This window comes from Panthera leo, chromosome A2 (genome assembly GCF_018350215.1).
Source record: "Panthera leo isolate Ple1 chromosome A2, P.leo_Ple1_pat1.1, whole genome shotgun sequence".
NCBI classification, from domain to species: domain Eukaryota; kingdom Metazoa; phylum Chordata; class Mammalia; order Carnivora; family Felidae; genus Panthera; species Panthera leo.
Genome location: NC_056680.1, coordinates 109,252,767 through 109,275,735, shown reverse-complemented (window position 1 = coordinate 109,275,735; position 22,969 = coordinate 109,252,767).

Sequence of the window (22,969 nt, the reverse complement as noted above, 5' to 3'; positions counted from 1 at the left end):
ACTGAGAACAAACTGAGGGTTGATGGGGGGTGGGAGGGAGGGAAGGGTGGGTGATGGGTATTGAGGAGGGCACCTTTTGGGATGAGCACTGGGTGTTGGTTGTATGGAAACCAATTTGACAATAAATTTCATATATTAAAAAAAAATAATGATTTATGTGTAGAACTAGTTTTGTTCTCATTATACCCTGAAAAGCAATAAAACAAATTATTATTTAAAAAAAAATAAAATTAACAAATCAGGAAACAACAGAGTTTAGTGAGGATGAGGAGAAAGGGGAACACTTTTGCATTGTTGGTGGGAATGGAAAATGGTGTAGCCACTCTGGAACACAGTTTGGAGTTTCCTCAAAAAGTTAAAAATAGAACTATCATAGGACCCAGCAATTATGCTACTAGTTATTTATCCAAAGGATACAAAAATGCTAATTTGAAGGGGCACCTTCAATGTTTATAGCACTGCTATCAACAATAGGCAGTTATTGTTGCCTAATAAATACTAGTTATTTATCCAAAAGATACAAAAATGCTAATTTGAAGGGGCACCCCAATGTTTATAGCACTGCTATCAACAATAGGCAAATTATAGAAAGAGCCTAAATGTCCATTGACTGATCAATGGGTAAAGAAGATGTGGTATATGGATCCTTATATATATAAGAAGGTGTGTGTGTACATGCACGCACACACACACACACACACACACACACGAATATTACTCAGCAATAAAAAAAGAACGAAATCTTGCTATTTGCAACAACATGGATGGAACCAGAGTGTTTTATGCTAGGTGAAATAAGTCAGTCAGAGAAAAACAAATATAGAGTTTCACTCACATGTGAAATTTAAGAAACAAAACAGATGAACATAGGGGAAGGGAAAGAAAAACAACCAGAGAGGGACGCAAACCATAAGAGACTGTTAAATATAGAGAACTAACTGAGGGTTGCTGGAAGAGAGGTGGGTGGGGGAATGGGCTAAGTGGGTGATGGGCACTAAGGAGGGTACTTGCTGGGATGAGCACTGGATGCCATATGTAAGTAATGGATCATTAAATTCTACTCCTGAAACCAGTGCTACACGATATGTTAGCTAACTTGAATTTAAATTAAAACATACATTAAATATGTGATTTACTTTAAAATACAATGAGGTTTTAACTACTGATATGCTGTTTTTTTATGTTATCATGCCATAATTAAATGCCTTTTTTTGTGTGTATATGTGTGTGCATGAGAGAGAGAGAGAGAGAGAGAGAGAGAGAGAGAAATTTCAGTCTAAGTTTTGTCTGCTTGTATGGATTACTTACAGATCTTTTTGCATTAATGTTTTTCATCTAAAAGGAGACATGGTGCATTCAATGACTTCTTAACTGTCCCAAGGGAATTCTCAGTTGAACTTTTGATTTAATCTTGTATTTTGATTACTTCTGAAAACTATCTAGTTTGCAACTAGCTCCAAGTCCTTTCCCCATACAATGCCTCCTTCCCATACCACTGCCCAGGTAGTATTCCTTTGTATCTCAATTCTCTGCTTTAAATTTTTCAGTCACTCCCTTACCCTGGTATTGGAAGCCTTTCCAGTACTTTCCTATATAATTTATCTTCAGGCATCTTCACCCCAGTAATACTGAGCTGTTTATTTTTCTTGTACACTTAATGCTTTTTTTCTTCTTTGGTTCATGTTTACACTTTGAAACAGACTTTGCCTCATCTCCTGTGTCCCATTTTAACCCTTTCTCTAAAGGTACAGCCTAGCTATCACATTTTTCTTTGAAAACTTCTCATATCTCTTGAGCTAAAACATTGTTTCATCTCCCGAATTCTGTCTCACTTTGTACCCCCTTTATGGCTTTCATCACAGGCTTGCATTGTGGTTACTTTTGTAACTACATGTGTGGATATGGTTGTCTTCTCTGATGTCATAGCAAGCCTTTTGGGAAGGGCCTACATGTATGTTAATTTCCTCTGCAAAAGCCCAGCACAGTGTGCAACATACAGGCACATTCAGAAAACATTTTCTTTAATTAATAAGTGAATACCTGAGCATCCAAAGCCTGTGTGTGTGGGGGGGGGGGCGGGGGGAAAGGCTTAGTTAGAAGAGTACCCAAAGTTTAGGATCCACCAGATATAGATGGAATACCTTTGAAATACAAATAAATTAACTTTGTGTGAGAAAGCTAGTCCTTATGGTGGCCTTTGAGGCTTAGAAAATTTCCACCACAGAAATGGTAGAAAGACTATAGCAATTCTAGGCTCCGTGAACAGTTTCAGAGTATCTCAAACTTGCGTAGAGCTATGGTCTTTAAAGTATGGTCCCTGGATCAGCATCAGGGTCTCTTGGAGCTTGTTAGAAATGCAAATACTTGGGCCCCATCCCAGTCCTACAACATTAGAAACTTCAGGAGTTGAAGCCCAGCAATCTATGTTTGAACCAGCCCTTCAGATACTTTGATGCGCATCCAAGGATGAGAAACACTTACTTAAAGAAAGTTCTAGCAGGGCTTCTATTCAGTCTTGGCACTTCTCAGCTCAGCTCAGCTAAAAAAACAAAACCAAAAACACCCAAAAAGAACTTTTATAATTATAGAATGATGGAATGTAAATCTTATAAGTGGTCATACTCTAATGCTCAATCTTCCTAAATGAATCAACAGAGAATCTAGGATTCTACCTTTGGTGCCCCACCCTTATTTGGTTCATTGTGAGACATGGCTGCTCACAGTAGCTTGACAAGTGAACACGGATACACACACCTGAGCAAAGTATGCTGATGATGAGAAGTTGATGTGAAAAGTAGCAGGGGTTATCAGCTTCCTATGTGAAAGGAATGTTCTTGGCTCTGAGCTGCCTGGATATCCCTGCCCAATGCCCAATATGCATTTTCCATTTCTTTAATGTTGGCAGTATCCCTTTTTTTTTCCTTCAGTGCCCATGTCTCCTCCTCCATGTGAGTCAGATTCTGATTTGTCAAAGCCAATTATGGTGGTTCTATTCCCCCAACAGTGACTCATAGAGGATTAGGCAGGTGAACCAGTACTGACTAATAAATTGTGAAGGCAAATCTGCTGATGGGTTTCTGTGAAGGTTTTCTTCGTATTTAGTAACGGATGCACAGGGGGAAACCTAGGCTTTAGGATTTTGTTGTGTGACAATGCAGTATTAGGGGCTGAGAAAACTTTCCTGGTACCACACAGATGCCTTAACCAACACAATGGGGACAGCAGAGGAGAGAAAGTGAAGGCAACCCAGCCTCTCACTGTGTTGCTGAGTCATTGAATTTCCTACTCATAGAGCTCCCTACGTCAAGATTTTTGATAGGAGAATTGATCTATTTCTGCTTGAAATTTATTAAATATTAAATATTACTGCTCTTCCTCTCCCCTTCCTTTCTCTTGAAAAACAAAAAGAAGGATTGATGTAATGACACCTCTAAATTACTTCTGGTTCCAACAGTCAATGATTCTTTGCTCAAAACATTGTGTGTGGAGTTTTAACGTGAGGCAAGATTTGGAAGGAGTGGGATGTGGAGAGGGTGCATATCATCTCAGTTAGGGTCAAGTTTATTTCTAAGGTCTAGGAGATAGCATCAGGTTGAGGCTATGAGGTCAGGAGCATGAATTCCTAGGAGCAGAATCAATGTCCTAAGTCCTAGAGCACAGCAAAGTCAGGATTCCACAGAATAGGCCAGATATTGAAGATAATAGACAGGACTTGGGTATAGGACACGTCAGAAAAATTCTCACGCATGATTTGCTTGCCTGCAGGGGGAGCAAATGCTATGTGTTTCACTTAGTCCCTCTAAAGGTACTAGGTGAGAGTGATATATGAGCATTCAGTTCTATAGGGTCAACAGTCTCCATGGGGGGGCCTTACCAGGATGGGGAATCCTTTGTTTGTCCTGACTCAGTTGAATTCCCTTACACGTCCACTCAGGAAATTCCTGGCCCTGGCCTGCTGTTTCAGTCTCTGTGACTCCATGCAGCCGCTTTTCTTTCACTTCCAATTGTCTTTGTACTGATGATTTTCTAAGTCCACATGTTTCAGTTCTTGGTCTTCACCTCGTAGTAGTGCAATATCTAACCCTTTCAGATGCCCTGACCTTTGAAAGACAAATTTAAATCAGCCTCGAAAAACGGGAAAGAGGTTGACATTGGTTTTAGCATTTTTGGGTCAACATTGCCACCTAGTGGTGAAATTATCCCGAAGCCTGTGTGTGACTAGAAAGTATTTCCATTGTGCTGGGACATTTGATTTCAAGATCTTCAAATGGTACTATTTTGAGCAAGAGGGGATGGTGATTATGGTTCAATTTGAACGTATCATTTTGAACCTGAGAAGATGGAGACCTGGGGAAAATCCTTTAGACCCAATGAACTGATTATTGGTCTAATAGCCTATGGTTCCTGATTCACAGAAATCCTTAATTTTTTGTTCTTAAGGTTTTGGTTGCTCCCTCAGTTTTGATTCCTTAATTTTAAAGAAATCCTTACCAAATTTAGCCACTTCTTAGTGTAATCATAAAGCAGAATAAAACAAAACCAAAGCAAATAACAACAAAAATCAATTTCAAATGAACCAAGACTCTGTTACTTTTTTCCTCTTGGACATTTTTTTTTCGCTCTTCCCCTCAAGTGTTTCTCAAAGATTTTTGTCAGTTTATAAGTAAAGATTTCAATACGTTCTTTGCCATCTGGCAAGATTTAGAGTTTGGGGCAGGTCTGGGGTAGGGTCTGAGACTCTGAATTTCCACTAAGCTTTCCAAAGATGCCCGTCCTGCTGGTAGAGGACCACACTTTCTATGTCAAGTCTTTATAGAATCATGACTACATTCTCGACAACCCACAATCTCTCTTTGGAATGGATCAGAGACTGTGTTCCGTTTGGGTGACTCTGAGGAAAACCTCCCTTTGCCTGAAGCAGCATCTCTCAGCTGAAGTGGCTGATTCCCTGTTTGCCTGACGTGGAGGTCGTGCAGAAGGTGAAACTGCTGCTGCTTGTACTACTTATGGCAAGGTCAGGAGTTTTCCCTTACTCTGCAATGGCCGTTGGCCTTCTCTGGGGAGTCTGTGATAACAGAGTCTGGCAGATGTCCTTGTCGCCATGCCTCTAGGCCAGACAGTTGCATTAAAGTTCTAAATTTGGTTGCACATTGGTGTCACCTGGGGAACTCAGACACCTAATGATATTTGGGTCCTATTGCTGGGTAAGTTTTAAAAGCTCTCCACGTGGTCCTAATATGCAGCAAGCCTGAGAGCCGCTGTGAACCAAAAGGCGAGTAACAGGCCAAAAGGACAGTACCTTTCCCTTCTCTTCTTTCTCCTGGTCACCAGCTCAGTCTGAACCACAGTCTTGGGGAAGGCCTCTGCTGGACAGAAGGTTCAGCTTTCAGCTGCTGTGGTGCTGCCCCATTTCCTCACTCCCTATCTGCACCCCTCATGGGTGGGTCTGTGTGCTTTAGAGCAAGTTTGGTTCTTCCCCAGTGTCCCTCGGGCTTGGTGAACTTTGTATTACATTTTAATATCCCACCCATCTGTGTCCTCCAGGTCAGCTGAGGTCATGTGATAGCCTGCTGCATCCTGAGGAAAGAGTTTTGGCTTTTACAAGGGCAAGTGCTGGATTGGTCTGATCCTCTGGGAGTTATGAATCAGATGCTCTGAATGCGGTCCTTGTGAGGCTTGTGGAGTCAGGAAAGTTATCCAGGTTTTTTTCTCCAGAATTGTTCACATGGGATCCTGGGAGCACCGACCTGGAACTAAAATGGCTCTTGACTTTGAAAATAGATTAATTAGGATTAATTGTTTTAGGCTGTTGCTACCACCTGTGGGAGTGCGTGTTACCGTTTATGGATGGATATGTACTTGTGAAATGCGGTCATAAATAGCCTGGAAACTTTAATGAGAAGAAGTAGAACAAATTTCATAGTAAAGAAATTGTTAGTTCTGTGGAATTATGGTTAAAGATCAACAGAAAAATGCCTTGCTTCTCCAATCTTGTCTTTTTAATTAGATTACAGAGAGAGGGAGAGAGAGAGATTATAGAAACAGAACATTTTCTGTTCTTGCCCTCTTGGTCTTCTGTATTTTTTTAAAATGCTTATTTATTTATTTTGAGAGAGAGCAAGAATCTCAAGCAGGTGCTGCAATGTCAGTGCAGAGTCCTGACGTGAGGCTCGATCCCACGAACTGTGAGATCATGACCTGAGCAGAAATCAAGAGTTGGACACTCAACCGACTGAGTCACCCAAGCGCCCCTCTTCTGGATTTTTGACCCTGTTAATCAGACTTCTTGAAACTGTTTCCTCTCTGATTTTTATGGTGTCACTGCCTCCTGGTTCTCTTTGAACTGTTCTCGATGCTCTTCCCTCTCCTACTCTTCTTCCTCAAATGCAGCCGGTCCCAGGAATCCATCCTTGGCTTTCTTTTCTCCCACATCTCTTCCCTTGAGGGACACCACTCATGACCTGCTCATCCCAGCTGTGCTGGTGACTCTAGTACCACTGCGTAAAGTCCAGGTTTTCCTTCTGAGCATCAGATTCCGACTTTGTTTTCTTACTGAACTACTCAGTAAGTCCTGCAGTAGGTCCTACTGAAAACTAAAATTCGACACGTCCCAACTGAACTTGTCATCCAATTTGTGCCGAAAGTGCCAGATATACCAGTCTCTGGAGATTCAGCAGTGAACAAGACAGATACGGTTCCTCGCTTCGTGAAACTTGCATTCGTGTGGTGGAAGCTGATTAAAAAACATAGTGAAATGTCAGGAAGGGATGAATGTGTTGAAGAAGAATAAAGCAGGGTGAGGAGACAGGGGGATCATGGTGTTCACCTTTTAGGTGAAGTCAGGGAAGATTTTTCTGAAGACGTGGCTTGGAGCCCAGATGTGTGCAAAGTAAGTGAGAGAGTCATTGGTTCGAGAGTGTTCTAGGCAGAGGATTTCTTCCAGATTTGTTCCTGTTTCCCATCTGCTTAGTTGCTTAAGCTAGAAAGTTGGCTGTCCTTATGTATCCCTTTCCTACCCCTACTACCCCTCACTTCATAAGACTTACCATTTTTGTGACATAAGCATGGAATTGCAAAGAGAACTACCAGTTGGGTGTAACCAGAATTGCTGCAGGGACCTGACACAGAAAGATTCAATGTCCATTCATAACCTCCGAAGTCCAAGAACTGCAAGAGGTTTTTGATAGATCATATGTGAAATCAAACCCCCCATTTTGGGTTGTGATTGTCTGTGGCCTCCTGTAAAACCTCATTAGTGTTCCCTTTGTCTAGTGTAAGTACCTCTCAGCATAATGTGTATTTGGTGGCCACTATTTATTTATTTATTTATTTATTTATTTATTTAAAAAAACATTTTTTTTAACGTTTATTTATTTTTGAGACAGAGAGAGACAGAGCATGAACAGGGGAGGGTCACAGAGAGAAGGAGACACAGAATCTGAAACAGGCTCCAGGCTCTGAGCTGTCAGCACAGAGCCCGACGCGGGGCTCGAACTCACGGACCGTGAGATCATGACCTGAGCCGAAGTCGGACGCTTAACCGACTGAGCCACCCAGGCGCCCCTGGTGGCCACTATTTAAATAGTTGTAGTGTCCCTGAGTGAGACACCAAAACCATATTTGGAAGGTCAGGTAGAGAGTTGAGGGGTCTGGGATTCTGACTATGGACTGTGGAGTCAGAATGTTCATGTTGTCATTTCAGCTGAGTTATATATCCTCTTTAGCCTCAGTTATTGGCTCTCTACAACTGCAATGGCATTCTAATTAATCTTTCAGGAGAGCTGTTGGAGGGTTTATCTAACATTTTACTTTGTAATTATACTTTTTTTTTTTAGCATTGCTTTAGTTTTTTTTTTTTTACATGCATCTCCTTTATTTTCAACAAAAAAATGAATGTTTCGCATGTTCATTTATTGAGTGCTACTAATGGCCAATTTTGGGTGATGCAAAGAACAAGACAGGATTCCTCCCCTCTGAGTGAAGGCAACGAGAGGCAGTAAAGCCAGAACCTCTGAGTTAGGCGTGAGCTAGAGCCTGTTGGTTCTCCACTCAGAAGCCACCCCTTCCATCTCTCTGGCTAACAGGTCCTTGATGTAAAACAAACAAACAAACAAACAAATAAACAAACAAAACAGAAAGAAAGAAAAAAAAAGCAAAAAAAAAAAATTAGGGTATGAGGCAGCGACATCTTCAAAGAAGGGGGGCTCCATTCAAAAGATGAATCATTATTGGTTTAAGCTAATCATGTAATCCAATTCCTGTCTGCCATGATGGGTTGGAATGGCCATGTTACTGCATTATGGCCAATGAGACGAGTGCTAGAATCTTCAGGGGACCACCTGGAAAGGGTTCCCTCAGCCATCAAAAATGAGGGACAACTGCGTAGAATGTGTCTCTTTATCTTCCTGCCTCTGAGTGTGGTTAGGCTGGAGCATCAATATCGGGGATGATCAGGTGGACAGATGGAAATGGGGTGCATTCCTGATGACACTGTGGAAAACCAGCCATACCACTGAATTTTTCCAGGATTCTTGTTCTCTGAGGTAATGATAATAGTCTCCCAATTGTTTCAGCCACTATTAGTCATTAATTATAGGCACCAGAAAAATATTAATTGTTAGGTATTTCAATAGAGTCAGGTACAAATCCTTAAAGAAGCACAGAGTTCAGGGAGGTAATTTGGCCAAAGGAAATCAAGGAGGGTTTCCTAGCTTAGGTAGACTTTAAGTTGCCTTTTAAAGAATAAGTGGAAATCCACCAGGTGGAAAACACAGGGAGAGGCTTCTGGGTGAAGGAGGGGTACGTAGACATTTTAAACCAACTCATAGTTTTGAGGTATCCAGAGTAGTTTATAGATTCTTAGTAGAATAGATTCATGGCATTTGTGGATTTAGCATTCATTTACATGTGATCTTTAAAGGTTTTTAATTAAGCATATACTCTGAAACATACAGTAACCTGTAATTTGTCCAAGACTTGAATCTAAACGTTGGTGGCTTTCTGTCTTGGAATGAAAGTGAGTCATGTGGGCATTGAGCCAGTCTGGCTGACTGAAGAGCACACACTGCAGCCTCTCATTTTTTTTTGCTGGTAACTTAGTAACTTTCATAAAACATTTGAAATTTGCTCTCTTTGTCAGTCCTGTTTGAGAAGCAGATGCCAGGGATTAAGCATGCTAGGATTTATATTAGGGAGCCGCGTTGGGAGAGACATGGGGAGGGAACCAGGTGAGGTCAGGAGGCTGGGATGCAATTGGAATACAGAGACAAGGAGAGGGAGAGGAGGTGGAGAAACCGTGCAGTCAAAGGAAGGTTCTGAAAGGCCATGGGGGAAGATCTACCACCAGTCACCATTAGAGAAGTTCCCTGTTTCCCAGGAGTGGGCCTGCCTCAGTATCTTTGCCCCACTCAAAGCAGCCACTGGGAAGCATGACCTTGGCATATATGGGACAATGGATTTCAGAGCACAGCTGCTGGATCCATTATCTATTTCAGTTAGAGGTTGGCTGGGGTTTTCCTAAAAAGGTGTCTCAAAAAGAAAACTATAAGTCTGGTAATGGAAGTAAAAAAAGACAAAATACTGGTATATTTTATAGGCAAAGTTGTTAACCCTTTTTTTGAGGGGTCATGGAACACTTTCAGAACTTGATTTCAGATACTGACTCTATCCCCAGAAAAATTCCTGTATAGAAAAGGGCCCCTGGTATAGTATGACTCCTTCATCTTAGATTGCTAAATTCCCAGGTTTTCTATGGCTGTGTTCTAATAACTGTACTGTGGGCCTTCTACAACTCTCCATTCACTGACATTTGGACCTCTGCGACCAATTGCTGGTTCTACTTCTGGGATAGACTCATGGCTTCAGCAGCTGCAAATAGACTTTCTCTTGAAAGATACCTCAGCTAAGAATATCTGTGTCTTGCCTTTCAGGGCCCATTGGGTACCTCTCCTAGTCTTTAGATCTCTCTGAATCCTCTCTGAGTATTAATTTCTAGAATATCCAAAGGATGGGATTGCTTTTATGTTTATATCTTGACCATCGCCTTGTCCACTTGGTAAGTTAGGACCTCTCTCACTTTCTTACTCAATATGAGTCCTTTTGTAAAATTTGCGTTTGTGAACCTAGACTGTGTTCTAGATTTCATTATTAACACTTAAGTGTATATACCCTCTTTTATGCTCCTTCCAACCTCTGTGCTCACATAATCATAAAGATGAAATGTATAATACACGTACTCTCACACATTGTAGTAAAAACACATAGGTAGTTGATTCTCCTTGTTAGGATAGTTATATTCAATCAAGTCACCATGAGCATTGAATTACTGAATATAGGACCATTGAGCTAGGGGAAATATGTATATATACACATACCTAGCTCACATAGATTATAATTATAATTTTAAATTATGTAAACAACTCATCCCAGGAGATTTTATTTTCTTTATTGTACAAAAGAGAAAACAAGGTTTAGAAGTGGTAAGTGTCTTGCTTGAGGCCATCCCACTAACAGGTACTAGAGTTGGGATTCACACCCCATCCAACTGTCTCAGAGCCTGACCTTCTTGCACTGCACTGTCCCCTACCACCTCCACCCTTGGCCCATCCCTTCATATGAGAGCTGAAACAGAAGGCAGAGTGTCACCTGGGAAGGGACTTGTTGGGTCCACCAAAATTTGCACCACCCACTGGACTACTGCAAGTGACCAGTAAAGCACGTGTGTATTGATGTTGGTGTTGCAAATGAATTTGAGCCAGTAGGCAAATCTACAAATAGGGAATTCATGGATAGTGAAGATCAACTGTGCAAGGTTAAAAAAATTTTTTTTAATGTGCCAAAGGGCATAAAGGGAGAAATATGTCTCCTTTTCTCTTCTATTCTCACACACCGTAGTTCTCCCAGTTCCCTGCTCCCCTGTCCTAAGGGAACTGCTGTTATCAACCTATTTACCCTTTCAGAGGTATTCTTCTAAGGGCATCTTGAAAGGGGATCTGAATCTGAAGAGATAAGGCATCAAAACACAAACCAACATAGGCAAACAACTTAATGCAAACTCTATGCCTCAGTTCCTCAGCTCTAAAATGGAGGTTATTGCCTTGTCCTTCTGCCAGCCAAGAGGGTGAAGCAGTTTCACGCACCTGAAGTGCTTGTCATGGTAAAGGGCACGTGGGAAATGCATGAGCTTCACCTATAAGCACTCTAGCCTTCTAACTGGACACGGTGGTTTTGACCTTCCCTGTTCCACTGCCTGTAACTAACCAACATGTTCCCAGCTTGGAGGACAATTTCACAGTGAAGGATCTGGCTGGAGAAAGGGAGCAGTTAACTAAATGTGGCCATAATATGCATATGAAACCACCAGCCCTTGTAGTTACAGGATTTATGGAAAGAATCATTAATTTTTCTTTCTTTTCTTTCTTTTTTTTTTTTTTTAAGGACTGGTATAAATCAGTGTTTAGCTTCAGCTACAGCCAAACCCAGAAGGAGGGGACAGGAAGTTACAGGCTAAAGAAGACTAGGGGACATTTCCTCATTCAAATGAATTGGAAAGTGTTGCTGCACCCAGTGTTCTTTTTCTTCTTTCTAGTGGAAATCTGTCCTTCTTAAGTAGAGAATCCATTTCCTCCCAAGAAAACTAAGCACTCTGGCTTTCTGAATGAATTTCAGGCATTGATCCTGCTTGAAATGATCTACGTGAAATTGACACCCTTGGGAGAATCAAACAGCTTTTTTTTCCCTGTAGAAATTAAAATTATTTTTCAATTATACATATATTTTCACTTACTAGATGTGCCACTGTTGGCAGAGCATTTAGGTAGGATTTAACATACGAACTACCATTTACTTAAAAAAAGATAGGGCTTTATCTGAATCAAATATTTCATGCAGTCAATCAAACAACATATAAATAAACATAAAAATGAAATAGAAGACCATGTCATGGGGAAATGAGTCTGGGTTTGAATTGTTTATCTGGTTTATGTTCTGGGCAAAGCTGTCTGAAGCTTGGTTGTTTCTGTCAGATCTTTGAATACTGGTATTTTCCTACTTTGTGTATCTTTGAGATTTAATTCCTCTTGACTTCAAAGGGAAAAATGGTAGCATGATATGGATCAAGATTTTGTCTTGAGGGTTTCGGAGGCTTGTCTGCCTTTTTAAAGGAGATAAAAGCCCTTTTGTTTCCTCATTTGTTCAAGAGTAGCTACCATCCTAAGTGAGAACTCAGATTTCTCACAGTTTTATGTTTTAAAGTAGGGACAGAATATCTAAAGTATGCTTGTGCTTTTTCTGTATCCTTTAACACTTGGGTTGAAATCAAGAGAGGTAAAACTTATTCTGGTCATTAAACTAGTAATTCCTCTCTTCCATTTTTGAAGTCTCAGCTCAGGGCTGATGTTTAGGAAGGTGGGAACATTTTACTACTTTGCTCCTCAGAATTCCTGACCACGGATGTTACTGTGGGGATCCTTATTGCCCGCCCCCAGTGCTGGATCAAGGTGGGGAACAGCTAATCATTAGATGCTGCCAACTTCATGTCTTCTGACCTAATCAGCCTCACTATAGCGAATTCTTTCTTGGTAGTCTGTAAACTCTGCCATAAACATTGCTAAATGCTTTCTGTTTGCAGAACTCAATGAGAGGAAGGGGATATTCCCACTTGTTCATTTAGCTCTATTTATAACTTAGAAAATTAATAGATAAAATGTTTGTTTCTCCACTTCCCAATAAACTTTTTCATTACTATGTGCTCCTCATTATATTGTTTCCCCCTCTCGGTGTGTCAATGGCTCTTAATAGGGAAAAGAGTTCCCTAGCTGTGCTAAATGATGATTTCTTCTAATGGTATAGGGCTAAACTGGCAGAACACAAGGAGAAGGAGAAGTATGGTTCTTGTCCTTGGGATGCTTACTGTTTGGCTAATGAGAACACACGTGGAATTATTTGCAGTGATATGGAAGTGATATACGTGGTTATGGTTTAGATAAGTGGTTCTCAACCTGTTTTTCTGCCACAACACACATATGTAAATTTTAGTTCACAGATGTGATGCACACCCATGGGTGTAATCATGGTCAAACACAATTCTTTAGGATGTAGGGAGAACCCCACCCCTTACTTTCCTGTTTAAGAAAACATCAGAATGCACGTGGATCAGCATGCTAATGTTCAAAGAATATCCTTAAATTTATTTATTTAAGGATGCCAATTTGTTAAATACTTTGTGACTTTGTCATGAGTAATGAATTACTTGCAACACACTTTAGGACTGACTGCCTACACAGAAGTTAGAAGTTGAAAGGTGCTGATTTATGTAATAATTGCTACTTGGTTTCATAATACTGCCCCTAGGCTGGGCCTAGCAAATACATGTACAAATATAAAGTTCTCAAAGAGCCTGTGAGTACCCTTGTCTCAGGCAGAGGGCAGCCCACAAACCTGGCCAGATTTTCTCGTGATTAACACTCTTGAGGCTCTAGAGAAACACTGCTCTACATCCCTTTATCCTGTATCCTTGATATCCGGTGTCTGGATGCCATGAAACTTAACAGCTGGTATTCCTGCTGATAGCAGAGAATGACACTACTTCAGGGCTCTGAAAGAATCTTGGTGAAAGAAGTGCTTAGCTATGCCAGATCCATTCATTCAGGAACAAAGTATCACTTCTCAGTAGCACCTGAACAGTAGCCTGGCCAAGTGACTTTGTCCATTTAAATAATAAGAAGCGACATATGTCACTTCCAGGTGGAAGGTTTGAGAGCCATTCCATCTGCCACCATTGTTTTTCTTATTTGCCACAAGAGCAGCACTCGCTTTCCAGGTTAAGGACTGTCCTGGAACGAGGATGTGGAGATCAACTGAAATGTGTCTGCAACTGATGTTAACGTGAGCAAGACATGAACCTTTGTTATGAATCACAAAGATCATGGGGTCATTTTTTTGGTTTCTTTATATATATATATATATATATATATATATATATATATATATATATATATACTGTTGCAATGAGACTCCATTAGAACATTATAATTAAAAATACATTGAAAACTTAAATGTATAAATGTAAGGAATAGCTTCTCTAGAAGGGAAACAGTTTTTAGCATGAGGCAGATCCTAGACCCACAATCCACCTGTGCTCCTGACTCACTTTGAGATCTTGCACTGTGTTACTTAAATCCTCCGAGCCAGTTTCCAAATATGTAAAAAGTGGGCGTGAAAGCTAACTGTGCAAGTTTGTTGGGTAGTTACTAGTTTGAAAAGCATCTATCTCAGCGCTCAGCATATGGCAGGAGCTCAGTATATGGCAGCTGCTATCACTGTAAGAACTTGGGTTGTTCTTCTCTATCTGTTGTATATTCATGGTATATAATCAACATTACTCAACACTGTAAGCATTTACATATTTAAAGTGTATGGCAGCTGTTGCTTACCTGACTGTTTTGCCTTCCTCAACTCAGCTCCTTTAGGAAAGGACCAATTCATCTTCCCATCCTTGGCCCCAGCATATAAAAGGTGTTAAATAAACATTAGTTGGATTTTTAAAAGATTTGAAGCTTAATTGTGGCTATTCTAAAATAATAAAAGCTAAGAACTTCGAGGCTTTTAAAAAATTTGTATTTCTCAAGGTATGGTTTGAGGCCCACCTGTGTCAAAGGTTTGGGAGACGGAAGGAGGTGGGAGTCGTGGGGCAAACTGCTTGTTAAAGTGCAGACTCCACACCTTTGGAGTCAGAACTCTGGGGGCTTGGTGCTCAGGGAACCTGGATTTTTGATGGGAACTTCACTTGATTCCTATAAATATTGAATGTTTGCCCCTTGCTGTTCCAAATGATAGAAAGCTCATATGCAAATGACCACCCTACGTAGGTGTGAAAAATAACTAGAGAGCTTGCACAAATGTGGATTCAGTGACCTCCAATCAGACTTGCAGATTCAGTGGGTCTGTGGTGGAGGTCAGGAATTGGCATTTTTAAGAAACATCCCTGTAGCCCTTTTACCCCTACCCCAGGTAAATGGATACAGATGCCTGAACTTCAAGCTTTGGGAAATAGTAAATAGTAAACTAGCTTCTCTTTTAGAACTGTTATTTTTTCCCCTTATTGTTTGGGGATTCCTTGTCAATTCTGTGTCTTCGTATTTAACTGAAAAGTGTTTGGGAAACAGTTAGGATTGTATGTGGCTGGATTTTACCTAAACTAGGTTGTGATAGGTGGGGAAACATAAATAGCACAAGGTTCTCCTGAGGTTTGTGGTTTTTAGGGAAGCGTCTTCCAAGTGCTTAGAGTTGACTCCACAACTGTCCTGCCTTGTTCCTAAACAGGCTCAGAGGTATTTAAAAATTAATAAATATGTCCTTACTTGAGACGGATCAGTAATGCACCTGCCCCAGCAGTTTGCTCAAGCGACATAAATCACAGCAACCATGCCCTTTGGTGCTCCCCTAGTCTCAGCTGCCCTGTGGCTCCTTTAAGCTACCAGGCTCCAAAGGAGGTAGTTAGGGGGTTGTGATAGGAATGGGGTTTTTAATTCAGGGGTTGGCGAAGGGTAGCAATGAAGTTCTAGAAGAGACCGAGTATTCATCCTTCTTGCGAGGACATCTCCCATGTCAAGGATGGGGACCACTGGTGGCAAGACCCCATGTGAGCTGAGGTTACAAATCCCTGGCACACATTACAAGCTGGTTTTAAGATATTAGAGTAGGTGACCTAAGAAGATTAAATACCAGTGCTGATCTTTTTTGAATGATGCATCTGGTGTGACCACACTGGTCACAGGCCCCTGAACCTGCCCTGAATCTAGGGGTGAATACTTTTTAGTCATCTCCCTTAGACACAAAGGGAACTTTGAGTTTCTAAGTTCTTTTTCTTCCATGTGTGATATACCTTTATTTACACTGAGCTTCTTTTTTGTTTTTAAGCTTTTATTTTTAATTCCAGTATAGTTAACATACAGTGTTATATTAGTTTCAGATGTACAATATAGTGATTCAACAAATCTATACATTATTCTGGGTTCATCATGATATGTGTTCTCTTTAATTGCTATCACCTGTTTCATCTATCCCCCACCACTCTGGTAACCATCAGTTCTCTACACTTAAGAATCTGTTTCTTGGTCTGTCTCTCTTTTCTTTTCCTTTGCTTGTTTGTTTTGTTTCTTAAATTCCTCACGAGTGAAATCATGATACTAATTTTCTCTGACTGACTTGTTTTGCTTAACATTATACTCTTTAGTTCCATCCATGTTGTTGCTAATGGCAAGATTTCATTCCTTTTAATGGCTGAATAATACACCATTGTGTATATATATACCAAATCTTTATCCATTCATTTATTGATGGAGACTTGGGCTGCTTCCATAATTTGACTGTTGCAAATAATGTTGCAATAAACACAGGGGTACATGTATCCCTTTGAATTAGTGTTTTTGTATTTTTTGAGTAAATACCCAGTAGTGTGATTATGGATCATAGGGTAGTTTCATTTTTAACTTTCTGAGGAACCTGCATACTGTTTTCTACAGTGGCTGCACCACTTTGTATTATCACCAATAGTATAAGAGGGTTCCTTTTTCTCACATCCTTGCCAACACTTGTTATTTCTTGTGTTGTTGAATTCAACCATTCTGATAGGTGTGAGATAACACCTCATTGTGGTTTTGATTTGCATTTCCCTGATAATGGATGATGTTGAGAATCTTTTCATGTGCCTGTTGGCCATCTGGATGTCTTCTTTAAAAAAATGTCTATTCATGTCTTCTGCCCATTTTTAATTTGGATTATGAGCTTTTTGGCTGTTGAATTGTGTAAGTTCTTTATATATTTTGGATACTAAATATATCAGATAGATGTCACTTGCAAATATCTTCTCTCATTCCATAGGTTGCCTTTTAGTTTTGTTGATTATTTCCTTCACTGTGCAGAAGCTTTTAATTTTGATGCAGTCCCAATAGTTTATTTTTGCTTTTATTTCACTTGCCTCAGGACATATATCTAGAAAGAAGTTGGTATGGCTAATGTAAAAGAAGTTATTGGGGAACCTGGGTGGCTCAGTCGGTTGAGTGTCCAACTTCGGCTCAGGTCATGATCTCTCTGTTTGTGGGTTTGAGCCCCGCATTAGGCTCTGTGCTGACAGCTCAGAGCCTGGAGCCTGCTTCGGATTGTGTCTCCCTCTCCCTCTGCCTCTCCCTGCTAATGGTCTGTCTCTCTCTGTCTCTCAATAATAAATAAATGTTAAAAAATTTTTGAAAAGAAGTTATTATCTGTGTTCTCTTGTAGGATTTCATGTCTTTGGTTACATTTATTCCTTATATTTTTGTACAATTGTAAATGGAATTTTTTTCTTAAATATCTCTTTCTGTTGCTTCATTATTGGTGTATAGATATGCAACAGCTTTCTGTACATTGATTTTGTATCCTGTGACCTTACTGAACTTATCAATTCTAGACGTTTTTTGCTGGAGTCTTGAGGGTTTTCTATGTATAGTATTGTGTCATCTGCAAATAGTGAAAGTTTATTCTTCCTTACCAACTTGGATGCCTTTTATTTCTTTTTGTTGTCTGAATTCACTGGCTCAGACTTCCAGTACTAGGTTGAATAAAAGTGGTGAAAGTAGACACCCTCATCCTGATCCTGACCTTAGGGGAAAAGCTCTCAGTTTTTCACTATTGAGTGTTATGTTAGCTGTGAATTTTTCATGTAAGGCCTTTATTATGTTGAGGTTTGTTCCCTCTAGACCTACTTTCTTGTGGGTTTTTTATCATAAATGATGTACTTTGTCAAATGCTTTTTCTGCACCTAAAATATTATTATATGGCTTTTATCTTTTTTCTTATTGATGTGATGTATCATGTTGGTTGATTTGCAAATATGGGTCACCTCTGCATCCCAGGAATAAATCCCACTTGATTGTACTGAATGATTATTTTTCACGTATTGTTGGATTGGGTTTGCTAGTATTTTGTTAAAAATTTTTGCGTGTATGTTCATCAGACATATTGGCCTATAGTTCTCTCTTTTTTTGTGGTGACTTATCTGGTTTTAGTATCAGGGTGATACTGGCCTCATAGAATGAATTTTGGAAGTTTTCCTTCCCCTTCTATTTTTTTCAAATATTTTGAGAAGAATTGGTATTAATTCTTTTTTATGTGTTTGGTAGAATTCACCTGTGAAACTGTCTCATCCTGGACTTTTGTTTGTTGGGAGTTTTTGATTACTGACTCAATTTCATTGCTGGTAATCTGTCTGTTCAAATTTTCTATTTCTTCCTGCTTCAGTTTTGGGAATTTATATGTTTCTAGGAATTTTCCCACTTCTTGTAGGTTATCTAATTTGTTGGCATATGTTTTTTCATAATATTCTCTTAAATATTTGTATTTCTGTGGTGTTATTTCTTCTCTCTCATTTGTGATTTAATTTGGGTTTTCGCTCTCTCTTTTTGGTGTGTATAGCTAGAGCTGTATCAATTTTGTTGATCTTTTCAAAGAATCAGCTCCTGGTTTCATTGATCTGTTTTACTGTGTGTTTTTTGTTTCTATATCATTTATTTATGCTCTTTATTATTTCCTTTCTTCTGTTGGTTTTGGGTATTTTGTCTTTTCTTCTTTTTTTAGCTCCTTTAGATATAAGGTTAGGTTGTTTATTTTACATTTTTCTTGTTTCTTGAGATAGGCCTCTATTGCTATCAACTTTCCTCTTAGAACTGCTTTTGATGTATCCCAAAGGTTTTAGACTATTGTGTTTTCCTTCTCATTTGTGTAATTTTTGATTCCTTCTTTGATTTCTTGGTTGATCCATTCATTGTTTAGTAGTATGTTATTTAACTTCCGTGTATTTGTGGTCTTTCCAGATTTTCTCTTGTGATTGATTTCTAATTTCATAGGGTTGTGATCAGAAAAGATGCATGGTTTGATTTCAATCTTTTTTACTTTCTTGAGAATTATTTTGTGGATTAATATGTGATCTGTTCTGGAGAATGTTCCATGTGCCCTTGAATATAATGTGTATTCTGCTATCTTAGTATGGAATGTTTTGAATATATCCGTTAAATCCAACTGGTCCAGTGGTCACTCAAAGCCTTTGTTTCCTTGTTGATTTTATGTTTGGATGATCTGTCCATGGATGTAAGTGGGGTGTTAAAGTCCCCTACTATTATTGTATTACTATTGATTATTTGCTTTATGTTTGTTATTAACTCTTATGTGTTTGGGTGCTCTCATGTTGGGTGCCTAAATTTATATAATTGTTATATCTTCTTGCTGGATTGTCCTCTTTAATAATATATGGTGTCCTTTTTTGTTTCTTGTTATAATTTTTGTTTTAAAGTCTAGTTTGTCTGTAATAAGTATTGCTACCCTGGCTTTCTTTTGACATTCATTTCCATGATAAATGTTTCTCCATTTCCTCACTTTCAATCTACAGGTGTGTTTAGATCTAAAACGAGTCTCTTGTAGGCAGCCTATAGATGAGTCTTGTTTTTATTTTTTTTAATCCACTCTATTACCCTATGTCTTGATTGGAACACTTAGTCCATTTAAATTCAAAGTAGTTATTGATATATATGTATTTATTGCCATTTGTTACTTGTTTTCTGGTTGCTTTTGGAAATTCTCAATTGTTAACAGGTGTTGTGGATTTCTCCTACTCTTCTTGCATGGATAAAGCAAAACAATTTTTTGAACGAAAATAATATTATAAATCAATATGTTTTGTTCTTTTGCTCTTTAAGTGTTTGTTTGTTTGTGATGAGCAATGATTACAAAGTGCTCTTAAAGGTCTAAGTAACCCTTCCCTCCTTGCGGATTTTTTTTTTGAGGACTCCCTGTTGAGTTAAACCTCATATGCCCATAGGGTCAACATGGTTTAATTCTAGGGAGATGACATCGGTTTCTACTAAGGGAGACCACAACCACATTTGATGTGGATATATAACATTTTCCACATGTGACCGCAAAGCAACTCAAATCCTCCATTTGCAGGAGACATGATTATGAGTTTAAATAAACCCAGAGCAAACAGCAGGTGCTGAGGGTAAATAAAACTATGACTGGTAGGTTCTCCTTGCCCTTGAGGCTTCTATTTAATAATTAATATAATTTCAGAAACCACTTAAAGATACTCTTTGGGGATTATATTGATAGAGCAATGAGATGTACTATGGATCTTGGTTTTCCTTGTCAACTTGAATCTACTTTGTGTGCTGTTTTTTGCAAAGTCAGAGCAGCATATGGTCTTGTATATTTTCAAGGGCGTGTGGCTATGTAGTATAAATGACATTCATTGATCCCACTGCTTTCAAACCTTTTATCGTGAATAAAGTCAAAAGAAAAATAATGTGCCTGACTCTATGTTCTGTGTAGTACTTTTTAGACTGGAGTGCTTGAAATTGCTAGGATACCAAGTAGATTTACAGTTGGAGATGCTGAATGGCACAAAAATAGTCATCTTAAAAAGGAAAATAAATACAAGAAATACTCTGACCTCTTAGAAGCCTCTAGGATTTAGTAGAGATACCTTCCAAGAGTGTTGTTTTCTTCTGTATGAAAAAAGAAACCAGAGTGGGGGTGATTCTGCTGTTTTTTGAGGTTGGTGGTCTCATGTGTTAGAGAAGAGAAAGTGCTTTGTGTTAATTATGTTTCCCTTTTATTCTCAGTGTATGTTCATTTCATTTGATCACTTCTTATTTTTATTTTTCATACATAATACTTGCTATTATCTGACCTATTATCTACTTACTTGATTATTGCCCATTGTCTGTCACCTCCAGTAAAATACAAAATTCATAATGGCAGGGACCAGGTGTTTTGTTTCCTTCTGTATACCTAGCACCTAGCACAATGATTATTGTGACAATAATAGTTGACAATAGCTAACATTTACTGACTGTGCCTGACAATGTTCTAAAGCATTTGACATTTATATTTCTTGCCCCTCACAAAAGCCCTGGAGATAAGTAATAGTTCAATCCTCATTTTGTAAATGAGAAAACTGAAGCTTAGAAAAATTAAGCAAATCTCCCAAAACTCATACCATTGATATGCGGGAGGGTCATGATTCAAACCCAGGCTGAGTGGCTTCAGCATTTGCACGTACCACTTTACAGGGACAGGAAGTTTGACTGCCTTGTTTCCTGCTGTGCTCCCTGTCCCAGCACATACTAGGCTCTCAATAGACGTTTTTTGAAAAAAGAATGTTCAGCCTGAAGTGTGATTTTCCTGTCTCCTTCGCTGGGAGCAGCCATCAAAGAATGAGACAAGGCTGAGGGAAGTTAATGGGACTGGTTTCTTCCCAAGCAGTCAGGTATGATTTGTTGTTCTCAAATATAATGCGGAGGTTGTTCCCACTCATCATGCTTGTGCTTTCTCTTCCATCTTCTGTCTGCCCTTTCCTCACCAATGCGTGGGTTGCTGGGGGCAGGGGCTGATCTAGATTCAAAGCCATCAGCTATGGGACAAGCTTCTCAGAGCAGATTTGCCCACACATCCAGGTAACCCATTCCTCTGACGTGCCTCTGAGTCAGCAGCCTTCACAGGGCCAATATATCCCCAGCTCAGTGTCCTGGATCTCATCACAGGGCCCACAGAGTTGTTTAGCCCAAGAAATGTGTGGGCTCCATTGACTCATGCTGTATTCCTTTAATGTCCTTCATAAAAAGCTCTCTCTGGGGACAAGCCTTCAATTTCTTTTGTCAAATTAAATATGCTTAGAGATGTATGAATGTGTGTGTGTGTGTGTGTGTGTGTGTGTGTGTGTGTGTGTGTTTGATTACTGTGGCTGAACCCAGAAAACATGTTCATCAGCCTTAAAAATAGTCTGGTATAAAACATTCAGTTTCCTTTGTTCTCTGTTACTGTTACACAGCTGTTAAATTGTGAGTCTAGTGGTAGTAAAGAACATTACTTTAGGCTGTGTGTGTGTGTGTGTGTGTGTGTGTGTGTGTATGTGTATGTGTGCAGGCTTGTGCACCTAAGTGGGAAAAAAGGAGGTAGAGGTATAGCTACATGGCATCTAGGTTTCAAGCATCAAAACACAAAGTTGTTTCTTCATTTCATTTGGGACTGTTAAGCTTTGCAGCCTATTAACACACACAGTGGGGGATCATTACACTTCGCATACTTGGGGGTAACATATAGCACTCCTACTTGGACACAAAGGTTGCCTTAGGAGTCAGGTTGCTTACCACAGAAGGACTTTCAACTAAGAAGAAACCAAGGAGAATAAAAGAGGCCTTTATTTGTGGGTACCTGACAAACTGAATCCTTCTTCTGTTACCAGGGATATTGACTTTAGGACCAAGGCGTGATATAAGCTTATAAAAACTGAACAAAGAAATTTGCTTTGTGCTTAGTAATCGAATTTCTGATAAATATAAATATAAAGGATGCCTTAGGTCTTTTCCATACTTTCACACACTAGGGAGGTATGTAATAACATAAAACTCATTTGGCAGCCAAATGCCCTTATATGTTATCACATATTCTCGTTTGTGAGCTTTTATTTTGCTTCATACATCTAATAAGGAAATGTCAATCAGGCTTGTAGTTAAATCAGTGTTTTTGGTTTTTAAGCCATATTTATCCTTTTAACCTAAAGTTCTGGTGCAGTGATAAAGGCCCCTTGGAGAGGTAGTTACAGCAGGCATAATTTATCTCACCATAGACTCTATAAACTTGGGCATTGTAAAATCTCATTAACTCTTCAAATATAATGAAAACTGTGATGTTATACAAAGAGTAATTATAAAGAGTGATGTATCTGACTTGAGTCTATGTTAACTTTTTTTACATGCTAAAATAGGGTTATGATGACCTTTGTATAGGAATAAATGCTCTCTAGATTATTATTGACAGCAACATAGTTCATTACTTATTTGCAACAAAACAGAAAAAGGTATCTCTTCCCTCTTGGAGTCTGCATTTTTGTAAAGGAAAGATTCAATAGAGAATAGATATAATAAATAAGTAAAATATG